The sequence below is a fragment of the Oculina patagonica genome, chromosome 7, assembly GCF_052425735.1.
Source record: "Oculina patagonica isolate OP01 chromosome 7, crgOcupat, whole genome shotgun sequence".
NCBI lineage: Eukaryota > Metazoa > Cnidaria > Anthozoa > Scleractinia > Oculinidae > Oculina > Oculina patagonica.
This window is the reverse complement of record NC_135764.1, coordinates 12,594,618-12,616,437: the sequence shown is the minus strand read 5'-3', so window position 1 is coordinate 12,616,437 and position 21,820 is coordinate 12,594,618. Positions and strand designations below refer to the sequence as shown.

The window sequence follows — 21,820 nt, the reverse complement described above, 5'->3', positions numbered from 1 at the left end:
ATAAATGCTGAGCTTATGTGTACTTTTTTTTGTCTTGAATTTTTTAATTTACATTATGAACGTGTCCTGGGCTCATTTCCTTCATTATTTTGAAGCAAAGAAACGGAAAAAAGGGGCCCGCGATTCGATGCTCCTTCGAAGGCAAGATATTCTAAGAAAATGAAATTATGCACGCACTAACACTGTGACATAGTCTCTGCCAGATTTTTAATTTTTTTTTAGAAACAAAAACAAAACAAAAACCAGTGTGGTGCCTTTATTCCGTTTATTCAGGTCTTTTGTAGCGGAATGCTACAAATAAGAAGATATAATCCAAACAATTAATACAAAGTTTATAAGTTGCTATTTATTGTTACCGGTATTTCAAAAACCTTTTTTGGACTCAGTCCCCTATCACTATTTCAGGCGACTACCCAGATCACTATTAATTTGTGCTAACCAAGTTTTTATGTTTGTTTTTTTGGTTTTGGAAGAGGGGGTGGGGGGTCTTACTAAATAGTAAAATTCTACACATGTACTTTAGCTTTATTACTATTTCTAAGTCTACTTAAAATGCTTAGGTAAACCTTTCAAATTTGATAATTGAAGGGTATGTTTTCTCCTTAAAACGATATTTCAATAAACCTTTTGTTTAACTTGTTTTTTGTAACACGAGTCACCAAAATCTTGAGCTTTCAATTAATTTATAACTACCTTGCTACACATCACTATTAGCATGATCTGCCTGTCTGTTACTCATCTGTCTTATTATTGTAAGCCCTTAACCATCCCAATTTCTTGGTATAAACTCAGTCGTCTTGGTATTTTTACTGCATATGAACTAACTGGTTCTGGTGCATTCTAGTACATTGGTAGTTCTGGTACATTGAGTGTGAATCAGACAGGCCGAGGTTATGAAATAATGTCTTCAGCGGAAAGCCATTTGTCTAAAAAGTATGCCAATTAAAAACGTTCAAAGTAGTATAATCCAAATAAAAGAAGTTATATAAACGGCGTTCGTACAATTTGTTCCTTCTTGAAACGAAATTTTACTCCCGCTTTGTGCTTAAATTGTAATTCTATAATACGATACAACGTCTAAGTCTACAATAATACTGTTTAACTCTTAATGACGTCCCATTCTAATTCATACATCAGAGTGTATGTTTTATAGCCCACTCTACATAATCAGTGTATCCTACTCTAAAAAAAGACCAAAGTTATAGAATCGGTACCTTTAGCTGTATCCTATTTATCTAAAGAAGTAAAATGCGATCGTTCGTCAATTAACAGCGTTTGTGCAACTACTTAAAAAAAGACAGAATTTAACTCCTGATTTCAGTTTAACTTATGATTCTATAACGACACAACCTATCTTAATTAAATATTACTAATAAGTTCTACTTTGAAGACAAACCGAATTTATACTAATAGCACAGATATCTCATCTATGATCTAGACGAAAGACGATTTGCTCAGGATTAATCACTGCCACACCGACTTTTGCAACATCTATGTTACTTCAGTTTGTGTTTCCTCGTTTCCTCTTAAGTGTATTTTAAGATAGTTTTACTACATCTTGCCCTTATCTATTCCTTCCTTTATTGTATTAGTCACAACATGCAATGCAATGCAATGTAATGTAATGTAATGTAATGTAATGTAATGTAATGTAATGTAATGTAATGTAATGTAATGTAATGTAATGTAATGTAATGTAATGTAATGTAATAATGAATAATCAACGCTCAAGTAGTTTCAACAACAAACGAACTTCAGTCGGAAGTGTATTCGGATGAGTAAGATGCTGTCTGTTTTGTTATAACGTTTGATTCATCTTCAGCAACAAATGGCAGACTTCAATCCTGCGTATCGAGGCCTGCGAAAAATAAACAACATAGAAGGGTTAATATCAGTGGTTTCAGTTGTTTCTTCTTATTAATTTAAGTTCAGTAAACGAATGATGTACACGGAGGTGCCTGATAATGTCGAGCTGTGCTTATCACTACAAATTCGACATAATTGGTCCATCATTTAAGGCTGACATTTATGAATCGCCTTTCAAAATATAATGATTTTTATAAGGAAAACGCAAAATCCAATAAGAACAGCCAAACGATTGGGTAAAAATAAGGAGAGGGTGTCAGTTAAGAATTCCACAGTAGCCGCTTTTACTTACTGGCAATTGCATCAGTCCTTTATTTTGCACAGAGGGACCTTCGTCTGGCACGCTGTAGGACAGCCGTCCTTCATCATGTGTTGCTTACTTGATTTTCATTGGTCAATCAATCATAATCAAATATGTTTTGTTGAGGAGTGGCAATACCAAGCTATCATGAACTAAGGTAATTAATAAGTAACACTAAAATTGTTTAATATCTAAGATTGGGTTGTAGAGCTTTGCTCTATATATTTTTATCACCTTGGCCTTGTAAAATGTTATGAATTATTACATATTATGTTATTATGACATATTATTAAAATGTTAAAGTTTTTTTCCACCCGGATCAATTCTCCAAGTTTTGGTTTCGCAGTATTGGAATGCTACGTCCTACGTGGGTACTACTTATACTGTCAAAGTTTTCTCGTGCTTTAAACTATTAAAAAATGTTCATGTATGATTAAACAGAATTGTTACCACATGTATGACGACAAAAAATATTAAAAATTGCATTTTAGCTGTGGTATCACCACTTCTCATCTAAGGGTTTAATAATTAATTAATTTAATGAGGGCCTTTTTTACTGGGGACTATTTTGAGGTTGACTGAACAGCGGATGGCGGCAAATTGGACATGTCCGGCTGTGGAAAAACAGATGAAACTGTGAGTATACAAACTTATCTTCCTCTCAAATTAAGCCAAAAAATTATACTTTTAACCATTATCCCATACCCCCGTAGACCGCAATCGCAATAAACAATTCTAATAAAACTCAACGGTCCGAACCATATGATCATATTTTGCTCACAGGTAATAAAGAAGAATACGTGGTACAACTAGCTCACTACGTCGTGCCTCTTCACAGGAGGTCAAAAGGGCTTGGGGAGGAGAGGAGTGAAGGCGGGACCTTTCTTCCCCAAATAAGTCGAAGTACCGAAAATTTCTCGGCTTTTTTATTTTTCAGGCATGAAAGGCGCGTTCCATCACCAAATTACCTTTCCAGATAGCAAAACGCAGTCGAAGCGATTGCGAAGTACAATATTTCTGGAATTTCGAAAAAACCTGGCGCTTCCTCATGCAAACAATATATGACGAGCTTTAAAACGAAAACTACACTAATTAAAATTCCACCAAGCATCTTATTTTCCACTGTTATTAGAAAGAATCGAGCAGAAAATACGTAACATGACAACATGGTACCACAGAGATCCGTGTGTATTGTACGATTGATTGACAAAGACAGATTTATCTTAATGAAGCATTGACATTTTCATGAATACTTACACTCCATTTTGTATCATTGCTATTGCGCAGTCTTTGTGAACTTTGTGAGAACAAGGAAGAATTTGACAGCCACTGAAGGCGTCCTGAAAAAAAGGCGCAGAAGAGCATAATTGTGTAGTACTAAAAATAATTTTAAAAAGGGGAATTATTTCACCACTCCTAACTTTTTTTTTCTTTTTTTTTTTCCTCCCTCCCGGGAATTTAAAACTGACGGAGTGACTTCGAATGGAAAAATAAACTCGAGCACAAAAATCTAACCTCCAGACAAATGCAACATTCGTCGTGTCCAGAATCTGGTCTGCACTTGTGTTTGCCTTGTAGGCGTTTGTCCAGACACACGTTACATACGTCACAGTGAAACGATCTATCTCTGTGGATCCTGAAGAAGGCAATATAAGTAAATTTAGGACAGCACTAGTACTTTGGGAATGGAAGCATTGTTTTCCAGATTTTGATTGGCTTATATCGAGTGTATTTTTAGAATAAGTTAAAAAATAGAGAACGAATTTGGAGATACCAATATCCAGCTTAATATTTTCAAAGTTAAAAAAGTTCCCACTAAATGAGTACTAAGTGCTTTTAACCCTATCCAGACCGGGGTGGGGGGGTTTGAGGCCCGCGCTGACTTTGAACTTTTATAACTTTTTTTTAGACTTAACCAAACGCTGCCAAGCTTTCTGAGTTTTCCTAAAATTTATCTGGCAACAATTTGGTAGGGTTAGATGATGTGTCAGGAACTTGACATCACCATGGCAACGGCATTTTGACAGGCATGTTTTCCCAAATTTGTAATTTTGCGTGTTTCTGTTAATAAATCATCTTAAATGGAATTATTTTTACATTTTTAGGGGTTTAAAGCACATTTTTATTTTGAGTACTTTGCAGTGATTTTGGGTGGTTTTCTGGCATTTTGGAAAAAAAATTGAAATCCAAGATGGCGGATCCAAGATGGCGGCAGTTTTGACATCATGATGTAATTGTCACGTGATGTGACGTCACCATCCCACGTGACGTATACCAAATGAAAGAGTTTCGGACATACTATACATCCTATAAGTTTTATGGTGATTGCTTAAATATTCTGGAAGTTACATAGGGGGGGCTTCCGAAGCCCCCTCCCCCCCGGTCTGAGAAGGTCCTAAAATGCCCGGTCTGAATAGGGTTAAAACAGTTCAAAGCTTCATACGTTTCGGGCTTAGCCCTTCATCAGTGGAAAGTCCAGATTTCAGTTTTAATATTTTTACTCTATTTAAATTAACAGCTGAACTAAATGCCACAATGGCCACATTGACGAAGGTATTCAAACTGCCTGAAACAGCGGTTCTATTCCTGTTAGCGTTTGCATTGGAAGTTTCCCTTTGGCTAGCAGCTTGGTAAAATCAACAATCTTCTACCTTGTGACACTTTTGGATTCCATTGGCGAAGTGTGAACATATATATTTTTAAAGAAAGTGACGATTTGCCACTTTTTTCTAATTTGTTCATAATTTGGCTTCCCTTGTTTACCACATTGGGCGTAGACCATACATAAGTTAATTTTTATTTTTTTCATCTCCAACTTACCTGCAGATGCCGCATTTATCGCAGTGGAATGGATTCTTGTCAACCGATGTAAAATGCTTACAGGTGGGGCAGAAATACTCAGACATTTTTGATTTACACCCACCACAGGTTTGACTTTGTTCGTCAATCTAAATTGTATGAAAACAAACAACTTGATATTAGGTGACATGGTTTGAATTTAAGCCACGCATGCTGCTCATTTATGCCAATCCGTCATTTTTGTGACGAATGTTAAGCTAGCCTAGTTCATTCTTTTTTATCTGTACAAATCTTAAAACATAAATAAGATCTATCAGCTTTAACGTATCATCTGGTTGTTAACTTGTAAAAAAACACTTGTAAGCTACTTGAATCATTCTCTGTAAGATTTGGCTCATGAATCATGCATTGTTTCTAAGGACGAGAACATTTTATCTATTTATTTCATCTTTTTATTTTATTTATTCTGGCTTTTCTTAGCAAAAACCTGATCTTGAAGTTCAAATGAATTATATATATTTGGTACAAACAGCGATTTTCTCTTGAGTGTCAAAAGTAACTCTCGTTTGCTCTGGTTTTGCATTACTACGTATACTCTTAGTGATTGGTTAAAAACATCCCGCGCTACTTTTTATCTTATCAGAACTAAAACCAAAATCAATCTTGACTCGCTCACATACAACTTCCCTCGCTTTGCGCCTGCCTACGTGTGTTTGCTTCGAGCTTTGGTTGTTTCACTCGATTTGTGATGGGCCATAGTCATTACGTTGGTTTTGTTTTTACGACACTCAATCGAAAATTGTTCTATAAGGTATAAATAACATATCAACATCTCACCGCTTGCTCATGGTAACAGATGGTACATCGTATATGCGTAGCATTGATGGCTCTCGCTTGATCATCGCTGCAACCCTCCGACTCATTGTGGCAACGATGGCAAGGGTGGAACTTCTCACAGCACGGAAAACGGACCAGACACCGGCGCTGATAATGACTGCATACAGGTCGTGGACTTTCCTGCACAGGTATTGATTGCCTTTCCTGTGTAGGTATTGACTGCCTCTCGGTGTCCAGGGTTGGCTCATTTTCTTGACTAGATTCTTCTTGATTCCTTGAATCTTCGACCACTGTTGTTACAGCTTGTTCCTGATCTCTACTCCCTCTTGCTTCTTCTTGTATGCCCACCTTTTCAATTTCTTTTGGCTCTTGCTGGGGTTGCTTTCCGACAGTATCACTTGAAGCAATCAGTTTGACGGTTTTGGCCATTATCTGTTTAAGACTTCCGAGAAGAGATGATATAGAATCTTCCGCTGAAGATTGCTGACCTTCACCCGCTATAAATGACTGTAGTGCTCCATTATCATCTATACTGCTGTGGTACTCATTCGTCATCGAGTTCATTTCATTGTAAGCACTTTGCGACCCACGGCTGCTAAACAGCGCTTTAATCTTAGAAACAAAAGAATCATCCATCTGAGTTGAGTTTTGCTGACTTGCACAGTCCTTATCAAAGCCACAGTTTCTTTGCACTGCAGGAGTTTCATCAGCTACCGGAGGTGGGAAATGCCAACTTTCCTTTTGATAAGGTGGAGGTTTCTGGTAAATTCCAAGCGACTGAACGTCACCTCGGGTTGCAGGTCTGGCTGCAAATGCTTCCTCCGCATCTAAGCTTAAATCACTGCCGTTTGAGGCATAGTTCGGCGGATTGAATCGTTTCCAGGGTGCTTGCAGGTTCCCACCATGGGCCATCGTTTTGGCTGAGAAGTACAGTTCGTCGAATTCGTCTTGAAAAGGTGCCTCCAAAGTTGCTCCATTACTCTTTACAGTATGGCGTGCCAAAAAGCGAGGGAAAATACCATGAGTTTCCATTTCTTCGTACTGATAAGCTGGGATTGTTTCAGTATTCTTGATATTGGTTGCTGACGTTTTTCTGATGGTATTCGTCGATCTTTCTTTTGGCCTAGCTCCTCCGAAGTCCAAAGGCATATCATTGAGGTAAGCATCAGACTTAGTAAAATAGGCAGGACCGTCGATCACATCTCGAGTGGTATCCAACGGAAATGTAGTGGTATCGTTTCCACTGATTTCCTTTCTGGTATCCAGACTTGTCTTAAATGCCTTGCCTCTATGAATGCCTACTTCAACTCTTTTTGGGAAATTCGCTAAAACAGGACCATCCACAACGTCTTCCTCAAAGGACATGTTGCTGCTATCTCCGTCAACAAGACACCCCCCCAAAAAAACAAGAAATGGATGTCTAAAGGATGTTTTCTTCATGTTTTTGGTTCCCAATCCTGTTCCTTTTAATCATGGCATAAATCTTTTTCGGGGAAGAGCAATGACTGCATTTGGAGATTATTTTCAACTCTCTTTAAAGGCCTGTCGACACCACTCGTATTTATTAAAGACATTAAGTCGTTTGCATTGGTTTCGATTCTTCTAGAGGTTCCACTGGTGGGCCCGTCAGGAACCATGTCGTCATCGACCACAAATGATGTTCTTGGTGTTACTGTTTTCGTCAAATTACTATTTGAAATGGGATTACCCCAGCGGTTTATGTTGAGCTTTGCTGCTTTCTGTCACCTCTCTTCCATTACTTTCCTGCATGTTGTGGTCTTTTACCTCTTCAACTTGGTAGCTTCCTTTGTCCATTTCAACTTGGGCTGCTGTGTACGTTCTCGGCCCACGGACCTCTTGCAGATTGCTTTCTTGTTGACCCTGAGTTTGATCGTGAATGAAGGAAGGTTTTTCTGACTGATGCAAATTAAGCAATGTGGCATCCTCTACTTCAACTTTAGGTAATACGTTCTCCGCACTGGTTTCGATGATACTCTGTTCATTGTCGTCATGTGTAATTTGGCCACTTTCACTGGGGAGAAGAGAGCTTTCAACATTGCGTGTGTCATGATAACGTGGGTCTTCTACAGAGTCTTGTTTGTCAGACTTTTTATCACAACTTGAGCTATTTTCATCTCCCAGACTATTCGATTTGTGTGTCATTTCCTCTGTTGGGGGGTCTTTTAGCCCGGCAATCAAAGAGCTTCTTGAGTGTTTGTCTCTTTCAAGCAAATGTCCTTCTAATGCGTTTTCATCATCTGCTTCTCTGGACCTTTCGTCATGTAAAAACGATTCAGATAAATTGCGGGTTTGTAATGCAGCTTCAGCATTAAACGGCGGTTGCTCAAAACTACTAAACGTGACGGCAATGCGTGTTGGACTGTTGTGGGACTTATCGGACTTGGCCACATGACGTGTTCCTTCTTCCTTTACGTCAATCACGACGTCGCTACCTTTCTGTGTCACTTCTTCATGTTTCAAAAAATTCGACTTACAAGGTGTTTCTTTTTTTCTTTAAACTTTCTTGTAACTCAGCCATGAAAGAACGTCTTGATTGTCGATCTTTTTCGAAAAGACTTCTCCCCAACTCATCATCATCTTCTTCCCTGGCCATGGCATTTTCTTCACGTGTCCATGGCCTTCTTCAACAGCAGTCGAGTCCGGAGCCTCCAATGTTGAATTGCGGCTTTCCATCTCAGCTTTAGGATCCATGGTCGTTGCCTCAAAACTACTGCAAATGACTTCATTCTGTAATTGACTTTGGTAAGAGCTGGGCGAACAACTTGTTTCTATGTTGTCTGTATCAACTTCAGTGACATCGTCGTCTTTTTGGGTCCCATTTTCATACAGCTTGCGTGATATGTCGCTGATGACCGTTAGACCTTCTAGAACGCTAGCATTTAGGCAGATTCTCAGATTTTCATTCTCTTCCTAGCAATTACAAAGTGAAACGATTAAATCAGATTACTTTGCAGTTCTCATCAACAAATACCGAAGATGGCGCATTATGAACCAGTGAATACCAAATGCCTCAGTATGCAAATACTTCAACAGTGGCGATATTACGCCTTTTGAGTGAGGTTCTTCGTTACAATCAAGAGTAAATTTAAGAGTTATATAATTTCTTCAAGCAGTTGACGTATGATTTTGTGTATTGAAACCCACGGTGATAAACAACTGGGCATTTAAAATAAAAGAGGTATCTCGCTGAGGTGAGGCAACTGAAGCAGTTGCAAAGAAATCCCACTTAAGTCCTGCGCTTCATATGGATTCGATTCCAAGATTTGAAGTTGTGTACATGAATTAGGACGTCTTTGCCCAGCTCCACACACATAAAAGAATATTTATAACCTATCTTTATAATCTTCAAACGTAAAGATACTATCGAAAAAGGTGTTCCCAGTTGTGAGACCACTGAAGGTTTACACTGGGTGTGAATATGTCTTGCAGAGTGACACAACCCAATTGCGAATATGCTTAAAACAAGAATGTCAGTAGATCTTCGACTTTCCAGGAATGAAACTCTAGACTACTCTACCGCCTTTGCAGTACATTTAAGAAATGGGTCTCAAGAACAATTTTTCTTCAAGTACTTACAGTTTCCTCACTAGAAATGTGAACACATCTCTCATGCTGTCTATCAGAGACGATCCCGTGTCGTTCACAGTGCGCGTTTGAGACGTCTAGTGGTTCATCGGAGTCGACTTCGTCAGCCAGGAATTTCACGTGATATGCTTTTGCCCAGTGATCGATGTCTGGCCAAGAGAACCTGTCTGCTACACTACTATTTCCTACCAGCTCTTTACAGGACGTCTGCTGGGGCACTGTCCAACCCGTTTGGCCATGCCTCGCTGCTTGTACTAACTGGATTTTCTGTTTGATGCATTTATCCATACGCCACATCGACACTCGAGCTTTAACTGGATGGAAAACCGTCATGGAAAGGCATTGACTTTCTACCGACAGAGTTGAAATATTTCCAGAATTATACTGCTGAAGAAGAGAGAGAGCATTTTTTCTGAATATGAAAGAGCTCGTGTGCTCATCTTCAAAGGTCAGGCATGTGATATTCTGACGCATGGCCGTGGAAATCTCGGAAACATTTCCCATGAGAAACGTCAGCGTTGGCCTCTTCTAATACACACAGTGGCAAAAGCTGAATGCGTTTACCAGTTGAAAAGATGTCGTAGAAGTCACAGGTGGACTTTGAAGTCAGATCAACAAGAACCTGAGTTGCACTGCCTTCTATACCAGTTTCAAAACACTTCAGCTGAAAGCACTCTTGGACTGAGAGTGATATTTTTCTTTCCAGTGCCTGCAGGTCATCGATATCCAGAAGAATGGATGAATTGTAAGTAACCAAAAAATTGTCGGTTGGCACATTCTTCTTGCAGGCTAAACGTCTGAACAACTGGTTTTCAGGAACGGAGCTTTCTGAGTCGTCTTCTTTAATACCAATTGTGGAGGATACAAGGACGTCTTGCACGGCCGTTTTCCCATTGCACGTGATTAAAGTTCTTGATGCATAAACCTGAAGTCCACCATTGAGGAGAAGCAGGAAACTCTCGTCGTTCTGAGAAAGTTTAGAATACAAATCGTACACCGCGAAAGTGGTATCGATCATTTTCAGCTCAATGGACAACAGCATGAGGGAAGTTAACACGATCTTCAAATTGAGCTGACAATGAGATGTGACTGCTGCTATATCTTCAGTACTTCTTCTGGATCTACTACCAGTGTTTACCTTTGTCATGACTTCACCAAGTTCTTTCAAACAATTAATCAAATCATGGTTATCTTGCAATTTTTCCTGGCCACCCAGCAGTTTCTTGGCGATTACGCTATATAGGCGTGCAAGGCATTGGTTAGGAAGACCTCGAACTACATGGTTTGCTGCGCAGTACTTCCCTGCTTGTTGAAAAAAGACAGCCGCTTCCTTTGTCATACCTTGACGGAGGAAGGTTTGTCCACTCTGTAGAAAATTGCATGTACGTTTGGATGAAATTATCTGCATGGTGTCTTCTGAGCATTACTGGTTTCCCTTCTTTCTAAAGGACGGCTGTTGTCCGGAACAACTGTTCGCGATAACAACACAGCAAATGCCAACCCATGCTCAGCAACCAGATCTTCAATCAGACCTTCGGTTCTATCTACACACATCCTGCTGTCCTGGAAGTAGTTGGCATTCTTTGTGATTTTCACATACTTCCTGGACAACTGACTGACAAATGACACTTGGTATATTTCTTCGATGTTTTCCATGGCTCTCTGAAAGTAGAAGTACGATTCATCTTCACGTTTCATTCTCAAAGCCAGATCACCAAGAGACATGTAGCACTTGAGAAGAAGCGGATGTATTACACCAAACATCTCTTGCAAAATGGCAATGGAGCATTTAAATTTCTTAACCGCACTGGAATCCTCACCAACGAGACTCAAAATCGTTCCTTGTTTGTACAGCAGCGAAGCCACGGTGAAATGATCTGGTCCAAAACTCTTCTTGAAAATATTCACACCTTTTTCTAAAAGGGTGCCAGCAAATTTGACTTTACCTCTGTGTACAAGCACGTCTATCATCTTCTCAAAAGCCTCAGTTTTTACATTGATGTGAAGCCCTCCAAACATTAGACCCAGTTCCGTACCATGTGCTGAAGTTAATGTTTCAAGACTGAATGCTTTCTCGGCTTGTTTTGACTTACCAGCGAGATGACACACCTCACAGAGATGCAGCGATACGAAATTAAGAAGAAAATCGCAGTCTTCTCTTTTCATCTTGATGCAGTACGATTTTAACCACTGTAAAGCTTCTTCTGCTATTCCAAAGTTCGTAAGGGAAGTATGCAACGCGGCTTGGTTGTTCAGCACCGTAAATACAACTTCAAGAGGAAGCTCATTGGTTTCTTTGGCTTTACAGTGCTTGACTACTTGCTCTTGTTTCTCAAGAGCTTTACCAAAATTCCGTGACATTAGGAATAGTCGGCTGATGTTACTCTGTAATGCAATGAGCATAACCTCCAGTGTCGAATTGCGAGGCTGTTGAAACTTCTCAGATTTTAAATTTTTCGACGAAGTCTTAAAATAAAACTCTGCCTGGCTGAAGTCACCCTTTATCAGTGATATACACCCAGCGTTGTTATAAGCAGCCCCCAAGTCCCGTAAATGACTAGTGCTATCTGCCTTACGATGCAGAGAGATCAACATGGAAAATGTTTCCCTACCAATTTCATACTCACAGATGGTCACAGCAAAAGCTCCAACAACGTTAAGCAAGCAAACGTAGAACTGTGCCCCATCGTTACTTGAGTCTAAAAGCAATGTCCCGTGTTTAACAGAGCAACTCACGCGGCCCTTGAAAAAGAGTTCTTTTCCACGATCAAGTACTTGCCTGCCGAAACCGGTTGGAAACTCAAAACTCCGCGCATCAGCCTTTGTCATTATTTTGAAAACAGTTTGTAGACTCTCCCTCGCTTTACCAATGAACTCAGTTTGGTGTAAGTTTATAGCTCTATCAAGTACTCGCACAACGGTTTCGGCCACCACAGATTTTGCTTTGATAGGAGGCATGTCAGGTTGTATTCGATTTGTTTCCTCTTCCCCATAAGCCTCGTATGGAGGAAAGCACTGAGCTCTCGCCATTTCATCGATTTCTGCCAAAAAAGTGGAGTAAAGTGAAATAGTTATGTAGTTCAGAGCTCCCACCTACCTACCTAAAGAGAATAAGTTATTGATTGCCCAAAGTAGTCATGGTGCAAATCATGATTCAAAGAGCACAACCCCACAATTCAGAGATATACGGAATAATGAATACCCTGAAAGCGAAATACGTGACCAAGTTGCAAGATTTTATCATTATTATTTTAACTAATTTTGTAGTGAGTTGTAGTCTTAGCTAGTTCAGAATAATTGCAACAGATTTTATTTAGTTACATTCACAATATAATCTTTAGCAATTACAAGGACACTTGCAATTTATATATTGTTAAGGCAGAGATAATGTGCAATCCTGTTGCTCATGGATCATGAGAATTGTCAGCAATATCAAGGTGTGTCCGAAAGGAGAGGTTTGACCGTAATTGTATTTTGCCTACCTGCTTACCTACCTACCTACCTACCTACCTACCTACCTACCTACCTACCTACCTACCTACCTACCTACCTACCTACATACCTTCCTACTTACCATAGTCTGAGCTATTGTGGAGTTCTTGTAGTCGCGACCCAATGGCTTTTAAGGGATGCGACATGTACATTTGCTTCTTGAGATACTGTAGTGGTTTATTCAGCACCCTGACAATAGTAGCCTTTCCTGTTTTCCAGTTGCTCGGGCTGCTACATTTAATGCGTACAGTTGGTTCCCCCACTAAAATATCCATTGTTAAAGCATTAGAGTAGAATAAACTCCAATAACCTGCAAAAATAGAAAATAAAAAAAAAAGATTTCATTTCATTCTATTCCGAAATTTTTTAGTTCCCTAGCAACACAATTCCTGGGTTGTTCTACAAATCAACCAACTGCAAAGAGTGATATGATCGCTATATTACTCCCGAACTTACGTTGAAGCCCGGCAACCCCGAAGGACAGTAGCTAAACATTTTCCTCATATTATTTCTTAAAATTAGCTGTATATTTACGTCCTGGAAGAATTAGCAGCATTAACGTCCTGAAAGAATCGTGGAAAACCATATGTTCTCCATACCAATTAAACCTTTTTCTGTCTCAAGCTGTTGATTTGATTTTTGCATTGGCAAAAAGATCTTGGGTAAAGGCTGTGATGGAGTTTTCTCTGATTGTTTTCCGGCTGAAGCAATAAATACGATTCGTTATGCACACAGTCAACTAAGAGAGCATCAATGGGGTTAGCTTTTGGTGTATCCGGATGTACACCCAAATGGTAGGTCCGTACTGTAAACTTGCGCAAAACGTTTTAGCGAACACAGCTAATTGGAGAAAGGTTGCCGCAAAAAGCACAAAAATGCACACTACAAGATCGAAAGGTGGTCTGGGTGTTCACTTGAATGTTGCATATTGGCCTAGAGAAAATGTACAAGTTTGTATTTCTACACGTGAAGATTTTGTTTTTACTTTTAGGAGGCCTTTATCTGCAGCTTTACTTTTTCTGCATGCATGTCTTTGAGTTTTAAAATACAGCGTAGCTAAAAGTACCTTGTTTCTACATCTCTGAAAAGAAAGAAAACGTGCAAATTCTCGTTTGTCGTGTCGCCATCTTATTAGTATTCAGCACGTGCAGTAGCTCTTTACTCCTACCCATATTACGTTCGGTCTTGCTGCGTGCACTTTTGTGCTTTTATCCGACAACTTTCTCGAATTCGCTGTATCTGAAGTTGGGATAACGCACCGAACTAAATCTTGCACTGCTTTATTTAGCTCCTCTAATGTCCAATTTTCTTGCATTCATTCACCAAATGGTTCCGTTTTTTTATTGCGTGATAGTGAAAACGATCTATAGCTGTTTTGAAAGCATAATAAGTATATATCATGCTGGAGAGGAAAAGGCCATGCCATAGCATGGTAAAAGGCCAGGGAAAAAGTCGAGTTCTGAAGAACATGACTCGTCAAAACAACAATGAAAATTAATTATTAACTTTATAATTTTAAAACTTCTGTTACCCATAATGGAAAGAAAGTAACCTTTAGCCGTTAAAAAGCCAAGATTTTACCCGTTTACCGTAAAAGCCACCACCTTATTGAGACCCTCGACTAACACACACTGCTCAGCCAAATTGATATGACAAAGCAAAATTTCAGTATTTTGGGACAAAAATACAGACTACAGGCAATGTGGGGCGAATTAACAACGTACATTCTTCTTCTTCTTAGACCCTTTTACTCCCGGTGGAGCATAGGTCCACGAAAACCAATGCTCGTCATCATGGTCTGTTTTGAGCTATCCTTTCAAGCTGCCACCAGGTGTAGCCTGCTTTGCTCGCCTCGTCGTCTACGCTCCTCCTCCAGCTGTTCCTGGGACGGCCTCGGCTCCTCTTCCCCTGTGGGTTCCATCTCAGTGCCTGCTTGGTGACATTGTAGTTGGTTTTCCTGAGGGTGTGCCCAATCCAACCCCACTTTCGCCTTCTTATCTGGATGTTGATCCTTTCCTGCTCAGTTGTTGTCCATAGTTTTGCGTTTGTTATTACCTCTGGCCAGTGGATGCCCATGATGGACCTCAGGCATTTGTTGACAAAGGTCTGCCTGCCCTGTTGACAGCCTTATGCAGCCTGACTCGATCCATCTTGTCTAACAAAGGCCTAATATTGACTAGTTTAAGTAGTCATCTCAGCAGCAATCTGAACAGCTTTACCTGCTTCGTACATGGTCCTGACGTTCCACGTGCCAAATAGTGTGGTTGTCTTTGGGGTAAGGAGAGAGGTCGGCATCGCTGCTTCCCTTTGGCTTTCACAGCGGTGCGTCTGGAGGGGCATTCTCTCCTCAAAAGACAGATGTGATTTTGTGCATGTTTCCCATGGTTTCTCTAATCCTTTATATCCATTTGATGGATGATTAGCCCTTCAAACTTCACTAGAGCCACGTTAGCCAGGCGTTTTCAGGGTTCCGTGCAGGCCTTCATGGCTACTGTACCGTACCTTCATGACTACCGGAGGAACGAATCCTCCACCATACTTCGCCCTGGACGGCAATCGCCTACTTTCCAGTAACCAACTTGTACATAATGCGCTTTATTCCCGAATTGTTTGGGTTTTGTTAGTGCATTGCTTTGATTGATTGATTGATTGATTGATTGATAACGACTAATACACATCGCTAAGCCAAATCGATATGACACTGCAAAATTCAAGAATTTTGGGCCAAAAATTTGGAAACTACAGACAATTTGTGGCGAATTAACTTTTTAAATAACAGTTTAAATGGCAAAAAAATGATTTGAACAATACGTTTTATTCCAATTTGTTTGGCTTTTGTTATTGTATTGCATTTATTGATTGATTAATCTGTTTGTTTGTTGCTTGTTTGTTTATTTAGTTGTTTGTTTCTTTGTTTGTTTTTGCACAAAAGCACTATTGGCAATTTGCATTCTTGCACTTTTTACATTACGATTGTGACATAACATACAATACCATATTTTTGCTACCTACAATACGGTCCTTACCCTATCTACAATGCGATACACAAATTACAATACAATAGTAAGTACATAACGTATAGTGCGACAATAACATTACCTACAATACGATACTCTTTCGTTTCTTTATTGCCAACGAGACAGCCGAGTCAAGAGGCGAGGCTGTCGAGGCGGCAGAATCATATAGCCGTGTGCGTATGAGTGTATAGGCAAAGAAAATCTTTAGTTCTGCGTAAGGTACTTTTTTTTACCATATTTGGGTGTAAGTAAACCCCATATTTGGGTTGTATTGTTCTTCCCAACTGGTTCCCAGTCTCTCACTCTTTGCTAGAGAGCAAATGACGAAAATGGCGTCCACGCGGCTCGCTGTTAAAATTTTCAATGTGGTCATTCATCCCTTTACCAATAAATACACCGTTAGGGAATTATAAATCGAAAGAGAATACCCTACAGAATATTCGACCGCCGAAAAATTGAACATCAAGGTCTTCAAAGCGATGAAATAATCTTTCGACTTTGGAGTCCTTTGATTTACGATCGAAGAGAGACATGAAAATCAAAGGCGGACTGTTGACTTCAAATAGAGTTTTCTTGACTTATGAGAATGCTGAAGTCGGGTAAATGCTTCCTTTTAGTGTTGATTGTGTTTATAGTAATTGTTTGACCGATGATTTATTAGGTACAACTAGTTTTTATAACGGTCGGAATACTACACAGGAAAGACTCTCGCAAGCACACAGTACCATATACTCTCTGCACATGCACACACACGTGCCTAGAATAGAGCGGCCACCTTTCCCTGAATTGATGTGGTTGATTGTTTTTGACAGCAAATGCATGAAGAAAAAGATCTTTTAGACGCAAAAGAAAGCTTTCAAATTCCAGGATGCGAATAAATACATATACATATAGCAAAAATACGCGGTCTTTAGCAATTATTAGAGAATGGTTGAGGGCTATCCAGCCAGGACATACCGGAAAGCAATGGAGTAAAGGGAAAGGAGCTTTATTTCGTAAATTCTCGTGTTTTTCTATTACCGGTCAGACCGTTAAAAACTACCCTGTGTAGCCCAATTACCAATCGTAAAAATAGTTCCCGCAAAAATTTAGCGCCTCATGGTAAGCATTTACGATGACACACTGTTGTTGATTTTGATAAAAAAAAAAATAATAATAAAATAAAATAAAAAAACCGAACAAATTTACAGTCGAGAGTAACGCGGGCAAGGTCATCGACATTTAGTCACAACATGCCGATCGCATAAATACCGTGGCCTTTCGTAGCTTGGGAAATTTCTCGGTAAAATGTTTTAGCATTAAAAAATCCCATAGGGCCTTTTAATTTGATCCCAGTAAGCGGGCGGTCTCTTTACGAGGGGGGTGAATAGGAAAACGGATCGACGGATTTTGACTATATTTTGGCCCGGATTTCGTATTCAGAGCATATTTTTAAACGGCTTTCGGATCCTTTAATTTACTTGGTCATTAAATTAGAACGGATCGACGGATTCCGTCATTAAATTGTGACGGATCGGCGGATTTGCATACCCCTATTCACCCCCCTCCTTTACCGAGACGAATCTTATCGTCTGTTCATATGGGAGGTTTCCGCCCGACTGACCGGGATATCTTCGCTGTTATCGACACTTGCAACGTAACTAATGAAGCAAATTTGAATACTTCTAAAGTGGAAATGTATGATAGAAGGCAAAATGATGCCTTTTAGCCGCACAGTACTAGTTGCGAAAACGAAGCTAAGCCTTACTTTTTAAAAAAATTCATCCGGTAACCGGGTTGGAGTGTTCATATGGGAAAATTTTCATCCGTGTTGCTGACTCGGAGATTTCGGTTTTTAATCTCGGTTACCGAGTTAGCCCGCCTTCTCATATGAACAAATCGAATTTTTCAGTACAAAAAAGGACAGAGTGAGGCGAGATCCTGGTAACTGGGCCAACCCGATCAACCGGGCTCATATGAAGAGGCCTTATATAGAAACCAAACGACGGTAACGTTGAAGCCCGAAAAACAAACTTATTCAAGCGCGATAGAACCGAGACCAAGAGTGAAAGGCCTAGGAAAGAAACCAACCTGAATTTGTGATCGAACCGACCCGACCTAATAAGTCTATTAAGAAAGTGTTTTGGGAAATGTTTGATTAGTCAGCAATTTAATCAAATACTGTGATACCCCCGAGACGTATTTATGTTCATTTTGGAAAGACATAAGCAGCTATAAATAAGCAGCTACAGCCTCCTAAATCGTCTTGATTGATTGATGCACTGAGTTCATCGGATCTCTCACACCGTTCTTTGATCTGATATCCATTCGTCATTTGCACGGTAGTAACGAAAACGAAGACCCCGAAAACGAAGACCCGTACGAAAACGAAGACCCATACGAAAACTTACCCACAGTTATCGACTCAGTGACATTCATGTCCCATCAATCTACTACAGTATTTTTGTTATCACTATAAACTGCAATTTGTCTGATATTCGAAATTTAGCTTGATACGTTGTCATTTTTTGGGGGAGGGGGGTCATATAAAAAATTAGGATTTACGAAGGGGGGCAGGGTAAAAATATCTGATGACGAGGGAGAGCAAATGCATTTTTCAGGCACTGTCGATCAAATTCCACCCCCATCCCATACAAAAAGAACTGTCACTTTAGTTAGGATGTTAGGCAATAGGGAATAATGAATAACAAGAAAAGTCTCAAAATGAATAATGAATAAGTCGTGAAAAATGTGAAGGAATAATGAATAAGTCACTTCTGATAATTCCTCTTCAACCCCCGAGCATCATTGGAGAGCATCCCACCACAAACCCCCCCCCCCCTTCTCCCTCCCACGCTTCCCCCCTCCGCACCCTTCTACGCGGAAGTAAAGCGAGAAATAATAATCTGGTAGCGAAGTTTATTGAAGCAAGTATTGTGCGAGAGAAGATGTCGATACGGTGCATTACTGCTGGGGGACTTTGGCTGTCTCTTCTGTCACGCGGAAGCAACCGTTTTTGATCAGGTTTTAGTTTTCGATCAAGTCTAGATTTGCGATCAGTAGTACGTTCTCAGTACGCTCAGTCTGCTTCAATATTATTCTGTCATTATTATTAATGTCACGCAACTCTGGGTAACGCTGGTTTTGGTCGGGTCTTCGTTTTCGTACGGGTCTTCGTTTTCGTATGGGTCTTAGGTCTTCGGTCTTCGTTTTCGTGGTCTTCGTTTTCGTTACTACCTCATTTGCACTGCTATTACAAGTATCTTTATGCGTTCAAATTTCAAAACATCCCTATTGTCCAACAATGTGCACGAAAGCTTGGACAGGCCGAGAAGCTATTAATCTGTCATTCATTATACTGCATACGTTACAAAAATTCCTCATTAATGTTCTTCTTACCTCAGTCTGGTCAAACAGTTCAGTTTTCAAGTCTTTTTAAACCTTTATTCTCACGTCAATTCCTAGTCTTGTCGACAGCAGCTCCTAGGAACAGAAAACACAAAACGAGGCATTTTATCACTTCAGGAGAAAATGAGGTGACGGACACAATTTTTCTCTAGGTAAATGTTTACTACCTATAGTAAAAGTAGCACTTTTGAAAACTTTTACACGAATGAAACACAGATTCTTTACCGTACCTGCCTTTCTAGGAGTCCGATCAGAAACTTCCGGAATTTCGTGGAATGGCTCGATATTAAATGAACACGAACATCATATAAAATTACTCGTAACGTCACGTAAAACCCCCCAAATTTTCATGTTTCAGCATATTTTACTATCCGATGAGTCAGATGCTTTTTTGACATGCTTTTTTTAATTTTTATTTTCATTTCATAATGCAACGAGACGGTAGATTTCTTGAACAAAATCTAATATCCTATGGGTGCAATTATAAAAGCAGAAAAATCTGACGAGTCACTATGGCTTTTGATTTTGACCGTGGAGACCTCCAGGTATTGATTACGTATTCTATACTGTTTATACATTGCGTGACGCTTTATGTCCTTTTCACTGACTAGAATATACCTGTGAATAGATTGCGTGACGTCATACCAGACACCTTTAATCCAATAGAATACCTTCAACAATAGAAGGGAAAAACCCCTACCATTTCGAAATTCAGATCATTTGATATGTAAATACCGACGTGTTTACGTTTTGGGGAATAAAAGATTCTCAGTTAAACGATAAAGCGAAAGTTAGGTACGAAAGCTTAAGCGACGAGCATTTCTGTTTCCCTCGTTTGTAGCCCATTTCAGGCTATGAGATCTTACTGAAGAATTGTTTCTTTCAAATTATAAAATAAAATTCATGTCTATATGAATGCAAATTTTTAGAACAATTATTTGCAGAACACCGCATGATCTGAAACGGGTCAACAATAAGTCTCTGCGGGCTTCATCGTAAGGCTATCGGTGGAGGGCTTCTTTATCGAAATACAGCTATACCCCATGTTCTCTGTTAGAAATCAGCCTATACATAATGTAAACGTAAAATGGTGATCACAGTCTACAGAGCGAAATAAAAAAGGTTGCCGACTCTTCCTAAATCCGCTATGTCCCAATTTATACGCTTCATTTGAGTCGCGTCAAATTAAATCCTTACTCGGCGTCCCGGAAAACTCGCTGAAATTGCTTTAAACCATCGCAACCCACACAAATAGCAAAGTTAAGCACGTTTGAGGTTTCTTCAGCTTGAATTAATACATTTGAAGCGTTTTAATTTACGTCGAAATTGCCAAGGCCTAAATACTCGGAACAGACTTTCGTCCGGCATTTCCTTGTCGGTCACTGTAGCTGGCGATATCATGCTGCTATCGCATCATTAGTCAGAACTGAACTGGCTCGGTATAGTCAGTAGTTTTGGCATATTGCCGCGAAGGCCACTGTGTTCTGTCTGGTCTACATGAAGGCTCGAGATCGCTCAATGATTGAACGGGGTTATTTATTGCCGTTCAATCATTACCGCGCACTAACTATTACAAAAACAGCTTTACGTACAGTGGCGCCATCTTGTGGAACAGTCTTCCTATTAACGTAAGACAAGCAGAGTCCCTTGGGCAATTTAAAAAACTAATTGAACGAGTACTCTAGGGCACGGCATTCGTGGAAAGCAGCTTTTTATTTTTGTACATATATTTTTATATTTCCCCTCTTTCTTGTATATATATTATAATTAGATTGTTGTATTGTGAGCTGATGAATTTGACCGTGTTTTAAATAAAGATTATCCATCCATCCATCAAAGAATAAAGTCAGTTGCCTCACCTCGCTTTCGGTCTTCAGAGCCGTAGTCAGTTGAATCTTACAAGAACTTGCAACGTATTGAACGGACGATTCACATGCATCTAGCTTATGACTATCTCTGTTACTACATGTTATTCACATTGTATGCGTGTCTGCAAATCACCGTCGCACATACAGTCCACATGCTAAGCACTTCGGGTCACCATTAGCAATGAATAACTAACACAACACTGAAAACGTTTTACCTTTGAAACCTTGAACTGCGATCGAATCGCTGTTGTTGGCGTGTTGAGTAACAAACACTGGCTCGATCAATCGAACCAGAATAGTTACTTTGCCATGTTGATCGATGATTCCAAGCGAAAATGGAAGGATAGAATGACTGCAACGTTTACGGAAGCATGTTAAAGCCTTCAGACTGTCAATAGTAACACGTGATAGCTAAAATGGATTATAATCTCAAAAGGCGCCAAGCGAAGCGAGCAGAAGCGCGCTTAAAGGATTTTTTCTACCGATTTCTTCATTTTATTGGATATTTACGTCATTTAATATAGAAGGAAATTTGCAAACGGTGGAAACTGAAAGAGGCAACCATGAACTGTTTCATATTACAACGTGAATGAAACTAACTTCGAAACTAACTGGATCTTAGCGGCGGGAGCGGATTATGCATAGTA

The 21,820-nt window shown here is 39.7% G+C and overlaps 1 pseudogene across 1 annotated transcript; it reads right to left on the bottom strand.

Moving 5' to 3' along the window:
• Positions 1 to 476: 476 nt before the first annotated feature.
• On the bottom strand, positions 477 to 21,559 carry LOC144659213 (uncharacterized; annotated as a pseudogene). The gene is made up of 12 exons (XR_013571871.1): positions 21,389 to 21,559; positions 19,297 to 19,380; positions 12,984 to 13,211; positions 9,401 to 12,450; positions 8,299 to 8,734; positions 7,512 to 8,156; positions 5,804 to 7,223; positions 4,988 to 5,115; positions 3,683 to 3,803; positions 3,425 to 3,507; positions 2,159 to 2,781; positions 477 to 1,858 (listed from the first exon to the last, which is right to left on the bottom strand). The product of XR_013571871.1 is annotated as an uncharacterized LOC144659213 (transcript).
• Between the last annotated feature and the right edge of the window lie 261 nt (positions 21,560 to 21,820).